This window comes from Equus asinus, chromosome 20 (genome assembly GCF_041296235.1).
Source record: "Equus asinus isolate D_3611 breed Donkey chromosome 20, EquAss-T2T_v2, whole genome shotgun sequence".
Classification (NCBI taxonomy): domain Eukaryota; kingdom Metazoa; phylum Chordata; class Mammalia; order Perissodactyla; family Equidae; genus Equus; species Equus asinus.
Window position 1 is genome coordinate 38,536,679 of NC_091809.1, and position 14,748 is coordinate 38,551,426.

General features: G+C 48.6%; 1 protein-coding gene across 9 annotated transcripts in view; it reads right to left on the reverse strand.

Annotated features, from left to right (window-relative positions):
- PKNOX2 (PBX/knotted 1 homeobox 2) overlaps nt 1-14,748 on the reverse strand; it is a 253,475-nt gene that overhangs the window by 83,828 nt on the left and 154,899 nt on the right. For 3 of the 9 annotated variants that reach the window (XM_044752524.2, XM_070489994.1, XM_044752521.2), the window contains exon 3: nt 11,006-11,157. The exons of 4 other annotated variants lie outside the window; for them this stretch is intronic. The gene's annotated coding sequence lies outside the window, so the exon portion shown is untranslated. The remainder of the gene's footprint in view (nt 1-11,005; nt 11,158-14,748) is intronic. 2 more of the 9 variants (XM_044752522.2, XM_070489992.1) reach the window with 1 other exon arrangement.

The window sequence follows — 14,748 nt, forward strand, 5'->3', positions numbered from 1 at the left end:
TAAGAGCCTTCTGTGAAACCAGAGAACCCAGAGACCCTCCTGCTCTGTATCCCAGGAGTGTGGCATCCTCCAGATGGCCCGTGGTCCTCCTGCCAGGGGCCTCCACCTCCTCTCCTTTCCCCACCCCCAAAGCCATTTTGCTGTTTGCTCTTTTCTGGAATAACAATATGTCCCCTGTGCAGCTGGGTCAACAGGTCATTTATGTACTCCCTGACCCGGGCCTAGAGATGAGCAAAAGCTTGCTCGAGAGACCCAGTTCTGGGAGGAAGGCGGCATATTATCGACCCTGGATCCCTCTGTGTCCACAGGTTACTGGGGGGAAGGCTTATACCCTGGGTGTAAATGGGGCTGCTGGCGATCGCAGACCCACATCCCCCGCCTTACCCCCCCCCCCCGCGCCCCTGCCCCCCCCACCTAGTTTCTTAGAGAGGAGCCCTGTTTTGCCCTAGCGCTGACTTCGGTGGGGCTCTGATTCATGGGGGTTCCCGGCACATCAGGGCCCAGAGCTCCAGGGCTGCAGCTCACCCTCCTTTACTCCTCAGTTTCGCTGTTTTCCAATTTGGCTTCAAAAAAATGGAGCAGGGTCGGACGGAGTCAGGAGAGCAGCTCCCTCTTGGCCCAGCCCTCTCTCCTGCCGGGCTCCTGCTTCTCGCACCAGGGCCCAAAAGTGGCAGCCCTCGCTCTTCCCCTACCTTGGCTGTCACACCTTTTCTGGCTTCAAAAAGCCGCTGATATATTTTACAAACTGAAACAGCAATTTAATTCCCCCTGATAGCGGCAATTGTCCATTAGATCTTCCTACCGAGGAGCTTAACAATAATTCCTTTCATCCAACTGCTTGCTTCTTCTTGATCTGAGAATCAATCCCATAAATAGCAGGCAAGAGTTTTCACATTACTCTCCCCCTCCAGCTTTTAGCATTTTGATGAAGATTCTCATCTCCTCTTTAAGCACTTTACAACTTAGCAATTTTTCCCCCTTTGGTTCTTTTAAACAAAATAAAACAAAAAACAGAAAGGGGGGCAAGAATGCATGCAAGCTCTCAGGGTAAGCACAGAGCTTGTATCCTCTCACAGAGAAGTGATGTGCACCTTCGCCTGCCTAGGGGCAGGGTGATGGCAGCATTGACCTCCCACTGCTGAAAAGTGGGTGCTGCTCTGCTCCAGAGGCGCACCATTAGTCTGGTCCTAAATTTCACACTCACCCACAACTGGGTCCTGCTCTAGCCAAAGGTGCTTGACTTAGAACATTTTTCCCTCTCCAGGACACCCCTCCCCTGTTGCTGCATCCCAGGAATGGAGGCCGGGATGCATGGCTGCTGCCTGGGGTGGAGTCCATGGGAAGGTTTGGGTCATTCCCTCTCCCCAGGCCTGTAGCCAGGTTCCCACCCATCCCTCAGACAACTCTCAACTGGAGATGCGATTCTGACCTCTCTTTTTCATCTCCAGCCCCTGCATCTCTATCCCAACAGCCTGAGCGGGAGAGGCAGGGAGGAACAGGGAAAGTAGAGAGCTTGAGGCCTTTTGTTCAGTTCTTTTTCTTTTCTTTCAAGCATCCAGGCAGCCCAGTGACCAGGGGCAGAGGAGGGCCCTGCAGCTCTTCCAGGGTGTAGTTAGGGTGGATTGCCAGGGCCCTGGGAGCCCCGGCCTGCTCCCCCAAGACACCATCACGTGCTCTCTTGTCTGCACACACACACGGAGAAATAAATCTAAAAACGAACCCAGGGACTGAAATCCCCCTAGACAAATCTGATTCCCAGGTTTATTATTATTTGTCGAGAGCTGACAGCAGCCACTGCTCAGGAACCGAGCTGAGAAAACAACCCAGGCCAGGCCCCTGAGGCCCACAACTCAACAGAGACAGACAAACAGCCCAGACGCTGGGGATCCCAGATGGAAGGAGTGCTTCTGTTCTGCAAGGAGTAAGGCAGCCACCTCCCGGCTGCCCTGCCTGCCTCCTCCCTTCCATAAATCTTTCTCTTCTCTGAGGCAGGCATGCAGGGAGCTGGGAAGACAAGGAAAGGAGGAAGAAATGAAGGGCCATGTGAGGGGAGGGCAGGGAGTGCCGGGAGCAGCAGGACTGGACTGGGGTAGGGGGAGTCCTCAGAGGTAAGGGACCCTGATGCCTATGCAGTCTGTCACCCACCATGCTCCCAGATTCTCCTGGAAGCAGGGGATCCTAAGAGGGTCAGCCAGGCCCCTTTTCTCTCTGAGAAAGACTGTACCATATCCTCTGCCTGGATGATACCTGGTTCCATATTTAAAAAATTGCTTCCAGAAAAAAATGGTCAAGAGTCAGGGCTGTGGAAGCAAGTGGTCCTCTGGGCTCAGTTTCTCATTGAAAAGCCACTCATCCCTGCTACTTCCTTACGCAGACAACAAATGTCCTTCCCCTGGGCCTTTGTGGTGGCCCAGGTGAGCTCGTGAGAAAAAGGAGGGGAAACCAGGCAGAGTCTGCAGCACTGGGGTCAGCTTGGGAGAGGAAAGGATGTCCAGCCAGGCCCCCTAACCCTTGGTCCTCACTGCTGTTTGGAACGAGAGCAGGTACACTGGTTCTGTGTTCCTGCTCTGTTAGGAAAGGCAGCCCTGAGGAAGGGAGGATGGTGGCTGCCATGTGAGAGGATGTGACACTGGGCAGTGAATCCATTCCTGGGCTTGGCTACCCGGACCCAAGCCCCAGATGACATGCCCTCTATCACCTTACAAAAAAGTTTTCCTCCATGCCTTTTGCTGTGCTTCTCATCTGCCAGCAAGGCCTTTCTGGATCACACTACTGTACCCTTTCCTTCATCAAAACTTTGCTCCAAACCCTACTCTTCCATGAAGCCTATTCTCACTTTCCGCTCCAGGACTGTCCTCTCACTCAGAGCCTGGCCATCAGGCAGAAGTAGGACACAGGAGTGTGGATGGTCGCTGTGTGTGTTCCTACGCTATGAAAATCTGCTTCCCATCCACGTGTTCCATCTCGCCCATTGAACCCAATGCACCCCAGTAGACAAGATCATGGCTTTTCCTTGCATTTTCCCTCCAGGGGGGAAAAAAAGCCTATGCAATATGATTTCACAAAGTCTACCTCTGTATGGAGCCTGAATATATATACAGTTACAGCTTAATTTCTTTGTCTTACTGTTAAAATGTAAAACAAACAAATAAATCTTGGAAGGATAACTGTTCAGGTCCCATCAGTCATTTACACCTCAGTGAGAATGAGTTTGTTTCTTTGGAGCAAATTTTTACAGAGGCGAGGTGATAACATAGAAGTAGTAACCACTGCCATTTATTGAGCTCTAACCATGCACCAGGCATGGTGCTAAGCTTCTTATGCAGATAACCTTGTTTATTTTTGTCAGCAATCATATGGTGTCCCATGATGAGGCATGATGGCTGTCCCCATTCACTGATGCGAAAAGTGAAGCTTAGAGAGGTTAAGAAAGTTTCCAAATGTGATGCATGGTCTGATTTCAGAGGCTGAATGTTTAACCTAGAAGTCTGAGCGTGGAGGCAGGAAACACCAGAGGAGGGAAAGACCCCTAGGAATGGGAGAAGTACAGAAAGCCAACGCTGATGATGAAAACAAGCAGCTAACTTTGGTTGGGCCGCCCAGCACAGTCATCCAATACCGACTTTCACACGCCCCGAATTTCCAAGAATTATCTTATATCAACACGCCTATAGGCCTTCTGCATGCCAAATTTGGGGTTTGTACGTCAGCTCAGGAACACACACTTTGTGTGGTGGGACTGCTTAAACAGCGACAGTTCACTTCTGTCGGCTCTGTCATCTTTGGACGGCAGTGTGTGTACGGATTTATTTGAATATTTTATTGCATTTTGCTCTTATTATTTCATAGAAGTGAGTGGAATATGGAGAACTGAGAGTGCTGATACCAGCGATAAGAAGTAGGGGTCTCATAAACAGAACACGGCGGAGACAAAGACGGAAACATTAAGCGTGCTGGAAGAGGCAGACCTTGGGTCTGAATCGTAGACTCGCTGGACTGTGGGTTCAGTTATGAAGGGAAAGAACAAAATGAAGGAACGAATATGCAGTTACAAATAAATGGTCGAAGACTGCCTCTAAGAGGCGATGTGTACGTGGGCATTCGATCATGTGTTTCGGCTGTCTAATTGTAGAACTCTGGGAACTCGTGCTGTGTGAAAGCGGGGCTGCCTGCACCCTGACCCCACACTCTGCAGCTCAGGGCCAGGGCTCTGACTCACATGGACCGGGACTCCGTCAGTGTCTCCTTCCTGCGGGGAGGTCCTGCTGCAGCGCAGGTGGGGTGGGGTGGAAGGGAGCGTGCAGTCAGCCTGCTCTCTGTGATTGTCTCCGCTTGGCCTTCTTTCCCCACCCCACCCAGGGACCACCCACAGCTGCAAAGAAGTCCCTGTTCTGGAGGGAAATATGCCCATGACTCACAGGCCAAAAGGCACCTGGCTCTATCTTTGAAAAGCCTGTCCAGTTGAGCAGTATTTGTTTTTTCAAGTTGGGGTACCCCAGCCTTCGGGGGCGTCCCATCTCTTGTCATATCTCCCTGAGTCCTATCTTTATCTGCCTGCAGAAGCGCCTTCCTGTTCACTTTCCTTTCAGAGGTTTCTCCCTCCTCTCTCAGCCCAGAGAGACTCCAGGCAGCAGTCTGAAGGGGTGACCAGAGAAGGCATCTTGGCAGGCTGGCAGCAGAGTTATTCCCCACAGCCTCCGAAGCAGCAGCAATTAAACAGAAGTGCAGACGACCTGTGCTCTACCTCCCACTGACTCCGGCTGTCCCCTGCCAAGCCCCATCCCCTTCAACCCCAGGCTTGGAAAGTGGTCTGCAGTTTTCTGGCTTCTAACAGGGAAACCTTTAGTCATATGCTGGCCCCTGCTGCTGCACTCAGGCACCAAGTAGAAGTGTTTCATATTTGCAGCAGAATCTTCGAATACTAGCAGCCTCTCCGAAAATTACCATGCCCATCGAACCTTAATTCTGCCTTTTGCGATGACAACTCCTTTCCTATCATTGTGGTCTCAGTGGAAAGAAAGAGTCCTGCCTTCAGTACACAATTTTTGTGGACTTGAAGTTCAAGGTTGTGTCTTAACTGTCCCCTCTTCTTTCTCCAGTTAGATGGACCCCACTTCTCATGGCAGAACAAGGACCATGGGGTGGAGGAAGAGGAGGAGAAGACAATTTTGCACAGTGGACTCTGGCCCTCAGGAACCAATTAGGATACTCTGACTTAGAACAGAGAATGATCTTCTGGGATCTGAGCACTTGTTAATCTGGATCTTCCAGTGTCTGGCCCACTCAGGGAAAAGGAGCAAAGCATCTTGACTCCCAGATCTAGAGGTCTGTCCAGAGCAGATTGGTCTGGGCAGGCAGGGGAGCTGCATGTGTGGTGTCTGTTCCCAGAGCTCGTCTCTGGGATGTGGAAGGAGAGGAAATGGGAATTCTCATCCAAGCTGCCCCCGACAAGGGCACAAGGTGGCCTAAGTTTGGGGCAGATCCCTGCTATCAGCAGGCCTCTCTGATCTTTCTTTTCTTCTTAGGGCCTGGCTGTCTCAGGTCAGAGCATCTCATCTGCTCTGCAGCTTTGGGGGGAGAAGTCTGCTGTCTCGTTGTCCTGGAATTCATAAAAGTGAAAAAAAGATCTCACTTAACGAGGCACTTGCTGTGGTCAGGGACTATTCCACCATCAGAAGCTGTGTGTGCATGGGAGCTGAGAAAGTGTGGAGAGCAGGGGAGCTGGGCAGAGGGAGATGAAGAGGAAAGGAGGCCAATTTAAGAATGATTGGAAAGGTCGAGGAGAGAGGTCCCCAAGGGGGACATTCAGGGGACGCTGAAGAGATGGAGGGTGCAGGGAACTGTGCGTAGCGGGAGGCTGGCAGCTCTGGCTGCCTGACAGCTAGACCTCAGCTTTGCCCTCACTTCTCACTCCTCAGCTTCTTCCCCAAACCCGGGAGTAGTGGGGACTCAAGGCTCTGGAGCCAATTGCCAGAAGACTGGCAGAGTGGAAGCATCCTGAGCGGTTCTGAGGTCTGACTTCTTCCCTGTTCAAATGAGAAAACCTGTCCAAGGCCATGCAGCAAGCAGGAGATGGGGACCTAACTAGAATCCAGGTCCCAAGTAACAGAGTCAGCAATCATTTACTGAGCAGCTACTATGTGCCAGGCCCTGTACTGGCAGTGGAAGTTCCAGAAGAAGAAAACAGAGACAATTGAGCAGAGTAAACAAATGATGAAATAAAAATTTTCCTGAGCTGAAGCAAGACAGGTGACTTCAGATTTAAAGGGATCCCAAGGGCTGAGTATGAGTAATGAAAAAAAAAAAAAGGAGCAATCAAACCTCAAGCCTCAACAATAGTGGTGAAATTCCAGAACTTAAAAATAAAAGAAAACTAAAAGTTTCCATAAATTCTCATTGCAAGATTGGAAATAAGAGGATGGGGGAGAATGTCTTCAAGATCTCAGAGAAAAAGCTTTTGAACTCGGATTCTGAGCTCCATCAGATTCCCAATCAAGTCTGAAGACAAAGTCTGTTTTGAACATGGAAGAACTCAGTTTATTTCCTTCCCACCAATATAAGAAATAACTAGAGGTGGTATTCCAACAAAACAACGAAGTTGGAGGAGGAGAACCACATAGTCACAAGACAGACAGCAGCCCTGTGTGACTCAAGGGGAGGGAAGACAGCTGGAGGGGAGGAGGGCAGCCCGTTACCCCTGGAGGCTCGGAAGGGTCTGGGCAGCAGCCAAGTTGTAACGACATGTAATGACATGGCCAGATCACACTGTTTAGTTCTGTGGTTGAATGTTTCCATCTTATAATCAACCTATATTCAGAATGCAGAGGTAAGTACAGTTATATAACAGAATATAAATCTTCTAAATTTTATCCTAAAGAGAGTAAATATACTACTAGTATACTAAGTAATATATAATATATAGTATGATTATGTGTAACACTATGTGCTATATAATATATACCATATAATATATATTATATTTTATATAATACTACATATTAAAATAGATAATATCTAATATAGTTTGATAAAAATTATCAAACTTATACAAATTGAAAGGGGAGAATGTGTGCTAATTTCCCCCGCTCCCATAGCAGGGAGTTAATAGATAAATGCATAAATTAAGAAAGAGGAACTTAAGTATACTACAAAAGATAATAGACATTGGCCACCAAATAACTAACATCAGAGATTATTCAATGTGGTTGACTTGGATCATAACCTTGTGGGCAGAGGTGGGGGAGAGAAGGGACACTTTTTATTTTATTTTATATCTTTTACACTGTGTTCTTTCTCTTCACATACATACTTTACTTCTAATTTAAAAAGTAACCAAAATAAATAATGAAATACCTATATATAAGAGAATACCATGCAGCAGTTCAAAATAATGGAGTAGATCTATTTACTTTAACTTGGAAAGTTATCCATTATATAACCTAGGTTAACAAAGTAAGTTTTTAGCACAGTATTTAAAACATCATATTTAACTGTGTTCAATGAAACATTCAAACCAATAAAATGCGGTCACTGCCTGTGTTCTCTGCATTCACTATGCCAAATGTCCTGCTCCTGGACCGTCTTCCCTGACTCAGAATTTTGCAAGATGTGTATCTCTTTTTCCGTAGGTAAGAGCTATTTTCCGTATATTTCAAATAACAAATGTAAGTTCTTCTCTGTGAGTGGTCAGTCCAAAGACTGGCCTAGATGAAGCTGCTCGGGAGATGAAAGCTTCACACACAAATACCTGGTGGGGCTAAGCCAAGTGGGGAGGACAATGTAAGAATTACAGGTGTCAAGGCTGAAAGGCACCTCAGAGAGCTCCTGGTCCACCTCCCTCATTTCACAGGTGAAGAACATATGTGGGGCCATATAAAAAGTCACTCCACTGAATTAGTGTCTAGAAAAGCAAGAACTGGGCTTGTTCAAAGCCAGAGTCAGGAAGGATGCCCTGAGGAAGTCAAAGGCTGGAACGGAGGCCTAATGCCAAGGCCCCACAGAGAATCCTATGGGGAGGTGGTGTGTATGTGTGTATGTGTGTGTGTGTGTGTGTGTGTGTGTGTGAGGGGGATGGAGAGGCTGCTCAGGGTGCAAATAGCTTGACTTTGAGGAGAAACCTGGAGAAATCAGACTAGATCGTGCTTCCTTAGTGTCCACAGTAGCTGGAAGGAAGCAGTTTTGATATGAGCAGGAGGAAGCATGTCTGGGCCACTGGGGAGGAGCTTGGAGAGGAACTGATGTTTACTGAGCATTTACCATGTGCCAGACATTGTGTGATGTGCTTTCTAGTATATTATCTCATTTAATCCTCGCAGAAGCCTTGTAAGGTAAATATGTTATCCCAATTGCATCAAGGCAATGATGGTTAGAAAACTTAAGTTACTTAACTTGCCCCAAATCCCACAGCCAGCAAATGGCAGAGCTAGACTCTGATTCTGGATTGATCTGGTTCCAAAGTCCCTGCCCAAGGAATCAGAGGGCTTCTATAAATATGTGTCAAATAATTTTAACAGGAGAAGCGTCTTTCCCAAACTGGGATGCAACAATCCGGTTCCCTTCCTGCGCCCCGCGTGTGGAACCAGCTCCTCTCCCCAGTCCACCAGCATCCAGGTACGCTAGCTGGCTCTTGGGGACGAGGATTTACATTCGCCCAACAGGACTCTGAAAACTCCCACCTGGAGGGATATCAGCAGTTGAGGCTCCCTTCCTCACAGCTCTGAGCACTGACGTTGCCTCCGGGGGGACACCGAGCCCTACTGTGTGAGGGCTGGAGGGAGACGGGCCAGGACGGAGCACGAGTACAGGGAGGAGGAGAGAAGCTGGGGTGCGGAGTTCTTGGTTTCTAGGTGCTCAGCTCCATACCTGTCCTCCACCAACCTCAAGGGCACACTGACTGCTCTTGCTGCCCCTTAGATGCTACCCCGGCCTCTCCCTACGTCTCTCCAGGTACCTCTGCCTCTACTGAGCCTCTGACTTCAGCGGGAGGCAGGCAGGCCCAGGAGAGTATGTATGTCAGTTAGGGTTTGTCGCTGACACGTGGAGATCATTAAGGAGGCTTATTTTTAAATTGTAATTGCAAAATGTAAATGCTCCCCAAACTGATGTGTAATTGCTACCCCCTCCACCCCAGCCCTTCCCCTCTGGTGCCAGTTTTGCAAGGAGAGAATTAGAAAATAAAAAGGGGGTGGATTATGTAAGCAAAACGATTTAAAAAAAAGAGAGCGAGAGAGCTAAGAATTTAAGTGAGACAGCTGGCGGCTTCTCTGATTGCCACACTTCCAGCATTAGCTGCAAAAATCGTCCTTGCCAATTGCACCCATCCGAGCAACAGTGTCAACTGTATTTAGTCCCCAGAACAGACCAGACTGGCACTCACTTGGCAAGATAGTTCAGTGGTCAGTGGGTGTATCTGTGTGTGTGTGTTGGGGGAGGGAGAGGAGGTCAGTGTGATAGCTGAGGTCCCCTCTATCTCATCCATAGAAGCCTTCCGTTCTACAGAAAGACACAGCCCACAGCAGGAGTTAGCCATCCGTCAACCCATTTCCTTCCTTTCCCATAATCTACCATGTTGGGGGGACAGGGGGCACCTCCATTCTCCCAGGCACCATGTAGCCTGCTTGGACTCCGGCATCTGCAGCCTCACCCTGGAGAGAGAGAGGACTCTGCTGGGTAGTTCAGCAGGAAGAAGCGCAGTTCAATTGCTAGTCCCAGAGCAGGCCACTGGACTTGGGCAACAACACCTATCCACCATGGCTCACCAGGAGACTCCGCCCCTGTCCTTTCTCACTCTTTTTTTACCATCCCACCATCATCTTCAAGCCTTCACCACAGCCTTGTCTGCAGTGAACTCTCTTTGACATCAGTGTGCACATGGGCTCCAAAGATTGTCGAAAAGATTATCAACTTGTCCCTGGAATGGGCATCACCCAACCCACAGTTGGGGTGAAGCCTTGACCCCCCCTAGATATGCTCTTTTTTCTGGCTCTCAGGAGCCACAGCATGCTCTAGCATGCTCCCCACTGCTTAATGCACCTAAAACACAGAGCTCCCCAAACGGGCAGAAGGCAGAGGTAGCAGGGCAGCATGGCTGGCCAGTTTGGCCACTCGGAGACATGTGGTCCCCTTGAATATTCGCAAATTTACTAACTACCTGCTTGGGAGCTGGGCCCAGGAGCAGTCACCTTTCTGGTTAGCTCCATCCCTCTTCCTCTCTCCAGGGAAACCAGCTTTTGTGAGGAATTTGGCAAAGATTCCTGCCCCTAAAAATGAAGGCTGATGAACTGTAAGGTCATGGTGGCCCTAAGACATCAGGGAAACTTAGAAAATCCTGGGCAGGGTCCTTTGGAGATGGGGCCCAATCTCACCATAATAGATCCAGGCCCTTATCATGGCAAACTGGAAAGAAAAAGGGTTATTTTAGATAACTAGATTTCTAAATCCCTGTCTATACTGGTATTCAGGTCTTTGAGATCATGAAGTTACTTAAAGGGATTTAAAAACCCTATCTGATAAGAGGATTAAATGAGATTCTCTATTCAAAATGCAGTATACATTCTAAAGCAGTATTTCTCAGAGTTCATCAGAAACCCCTGGGGAGCAGTTTCCTCTGTGTTCTTCGAAACACTTGGGGTGCAGATTCCTGGTCTTGACCTGGACTCATGGAATCAGACTCCAGTGGGAGGTCCAGGAACTGCATTTTTAACAAACAGCCCTGTAACCCTTAGGCGATGAGCTTGCTCCAGAGGGTTGTACAAATGTTCTCGTCATCGTGGATGTAAGCAACAGCCCATCCATCTGCATCAACCACAGTTTATTGTTCACAGAATAAGTAGAAGAAAAGAGAGCTATCCAGAGATAAGGCACAGGTCTCGTCCTGTCCTCAAGGAGCTAAGGGGGAAAGGCACGAGAAAATAATACAGTGATATGCTTACTAAGGTTGGATATGCTAAGCATAGGCTAAGGTTATGGGCTGCTTCTCGAGGTTTTCAGAAGAAAGATAACCTGCCTGGAGGGTTTAAGTACGTGTGAAGGCACGGAGAAGCATTTCTTACTGTCCGGGTGATGCTGGCGGCCTCTAGGATGGCCCTCAGAGACTCACTCCCTCTTCTCACTTCCAGCTGGGCCAGAAATTCTTCCTGTCAGCTAGAGCCAAATCACCTGTGAAAAAGGGCAGAGCAGCTCTCAGAAGGGAAGGCTGAGGAGGAGTGATCAAGAACAAGGGGATGCCGGCTCTGCGCCCTGGCCCCTCCTCCCTGGGCTGCCAATCAGGGATCTATTTCATTTGCTCTACAGACCTGGCCCCCATATTTACCTTTCACCCCTCTGTCCTCGTGTGGCCACTCAGGCCCACCGAGCCAATTTAGAGCCCAAACCTTTGTCAGAGCTGGAAGTGCACTGTTGTCACCTGTCCAGCTCCCTGACAACAGGCGTATACACGGCCCTCTCTCCCCCGCAATGTGGCAGGTCTCAGTGATTTTCAGGCCCTGGGTAGGCCACAGCTGGCTTCTTGTTTCAAACTGCATGGAACTCAGAGAGGGTTGCAGTTGCAACCATGTCAGGTGTGCGGATGAGTTCCAGATCCCTTCCTAGGGGCAGGCTTTAGCTGGGAGTCTGGAGAGATATGGATGGGGTGGAGGGAAGGGTGCCTGCTGGCAGCGGGGAGCAAGATGCAGGAGAGCAACAAATCTGAAGCTGAAATTACCAGGGAAGGACAGCCTTGGCCTAAAGGTGGCTTTGGCTGTACTGCTTCTCTATTTATTTTTAGATTAAAGTGAATTAATTTTGTTTCTCAATATTTGAGATGGACCAAGGTGTGCAGAAGTCGAGGTTGGTGGCAGCACTATTATAAGGCCTGGCCTGACACTTCCCAAACATTCACATTAATTTCTCCTTGTGGGTCGAGTTGCTGTCTTGACTCCATGAGGCTGTGCTTGGGGCCAGGATGGCACAGCCATGGGATGGGGGCGGGGGGGCTGCTCCAGGCCCGGGCTGCATTTTCAGGGCAGCGTCAGGGAGCATCTCCAGCCAAGAGCCCCAGCCCTACATGAGAGGAAAATGCATCCTTAACATTCACAGTTCCTTCCTAGTTAACACCATCTTAGTCTCCCTGTAAAAACACATTTGCACCTCAGTAAAGAATGTAATTAACTAGTGACATGACAACAGGAGGAGCTAAACAGTGCCCGGACTGGGAGCTGCAGTGGGGAAATGGAAATTTAGACATTTGCCTGAACAAGACTTTCCTGCCTTCCTTCTGGTGTGAGTGTGCATACATGCGTGTGAGTGCGTGTGTGTGTGCATGTCCACACACACTGCTGGGAGGTGAGGGTGGCAGAGACACAGCATTCAGGATCCCGAGAGGGTAGGGGGGGGTATGAATTCCTGGCTGGGGGAGTGAGGATGGGATGAGCTGAGAGAAGCTCCAAGAGTGGGCATTTAATGGAAATAATGAATTTCCATTAACCAAAGCCCTCTGGGTTGAAACAAAACCCTCCTTCCTACACCCCAGACTCCTCTCAAGAGGAGCTGAGGGATAGAGACCCATTCAAAGCAGCAGGAGTCTCAGGCCCCCTGGCCATTGCCTGCCCTGGGGCAGCCACGCAGAGTGGCCCAAGGGATGGGAACCAACTGGGAAAGAAGGTGTCGTGAGCACCACATTACTCCTGTCCCACTCCCCCTACCCCGACCCCAGCCTGTGCATGTGGCCCTGTCTGAATTCTGTGAATGACTCCCAGTTCTCGGGCCCCCCAGGCAGCAAACCTGGGAGGTATGCCTGATTCCTCCCACCCCGCGCCCCAGCTCATATTCACTCCCCCATCACTCTTCACTTCCCATCCCTTTCCGGTCAGGGCAGAAGATGGTCTTCCCTCCTTTCCATTCCCAGGGACACAACCTAGAGAGGGCCCTCATCCCTGGCCATGCCCGCCAAGCTGTTAGCCCATCTAGCTTGTTAGCTGCTTCCAGACCAAGCTTCCCAGCAGACGACTTCATTCTGCATCTACCAGGGCCTCATACAGGGCAGACACTGCCAACGCAGCAATGAGTACCCACTGCCCTTGATGGGCTTACAGCTATGTCACCTCCTACTCCAGAATTCTCCATGACTCCTTACTCAGAGAAGGCACCAACAAGTGCTCACTGATTGCATTATACCAGGTGCAGTCTGGCTCCTAACCCCCTTTCTAGACTCACCTTTAACCCATCTCCCACAGGCTGTCAACCCTCCATTCAGACACAATCACTCTCCATTCCCCAAACCTGTCCCATAACTTCCCACTCCTCTCACTGCTCCCATTCCATATCCCACCTGACCAGCCCCTAACCATACTTCAATGTTCAACTCAAACATTTTGGCTCTTTCCCCCTAGAGCCAGAAGTAATTTCACCTCCTCTGTGTTTCCGAGGAACGTGCTGTTTGTCATTCTCTGAAAGCTCTGCCACATTCCATCTCACACTGTAGTTGTCTTTTATATCTTTCATCTCTTTCCAAACTGTAAGCTCCTCATGGGCAGAGGCCCTGTCTTACGTCTGTATAATTTTTCAGCTTACAAACTACTTTCATATGTAATATCTTCTTTTACAATTAAAACAACTTTTAGAGGTTGATACTTGAATACAATAATAATTTTTATTACCTTTACAAAATAATATATACTTATACAAAATAAGAGGGAGATAGTTTAAGTTGGTTGTAATCCTGCAATACAAAGATAACTGCACTTAGCATATAGAGAAAAACTCCTCTTTCTTTTTTTTTTCAAAGATTTTTTTTTTCCTTTTTCTCCCCAAAGACCCCCGGTACATAGTTGTGTATTTTTAGTTGTGAATCCTTCTAGTTGTGGCATGTGGGATGCCGCCTCAGCATGGCTTGATGAGCGGTGCCATGTCCACGCCCAGGATCCGAACCCGCGAAACCCTGGGCCACCGCAGCGGAGTGCGCAAACTTAACCACTTGGCCACTGGGCCAGCCCTAAAACTCTTCTTTTTTTTATTTAAAAACAATTTTTTTTTAAAGCTTGGCACCTGAGCTAACAATTGTTGCCAACCTTCATTTTTTTAATTCTTCTTCCCAAAGCACCCAGTACACAGTTGTATATTCTAGTTGTAAGAGCCTCTGGTTGTGCTATGTGGGACGCCACCTCAGCATGGCCCGATGAGTGGTGCCATGTCCGCACCCAGGATCTGAACCGGCGAAACCCTGGGCCCCCGAAGCAGAGTGCACGAACTTAACCACCCAGCCACCAGGCCAGCCCCTCCTCTTTCTTAAAAACAATATCATACTATGCACACTGTTCTGTAATCAGACTTTTATATTTAGCAACATATCATAAATGCCTTTGCATATAAGGGAAATATATATAATAATCTCAGTGACTATATGTCATTCCATTTATGGATGTACTATAATTACTCAGTCAAATTTCTATCATTTGTTATTTAGATTATTTCCAGTTTTTGCTATTATAAATAAATAATGCCAATTCTTGTAGGTGAAGTTTGCTCGAGACTTGATCATTGTCTCAGGTTAAGTTTCTAGATGTGGAACTGCCAAATCCAAAGTTGTGTTCATTTTAAAGAAGTTTTACAAACGACTTGCAGGAGGACCACACCCATTTACATGCTCTCTGCAATGTATGAGAGGCCTTTTTCTTTGCCAGGTGGGTGTTTCCATTTTACAGATGTGGATAATAAGCCTTAGGAAGGTCAAGCACTGGTCTTGCCTAAGGAAACAGCCAGCAAGCGGCATGT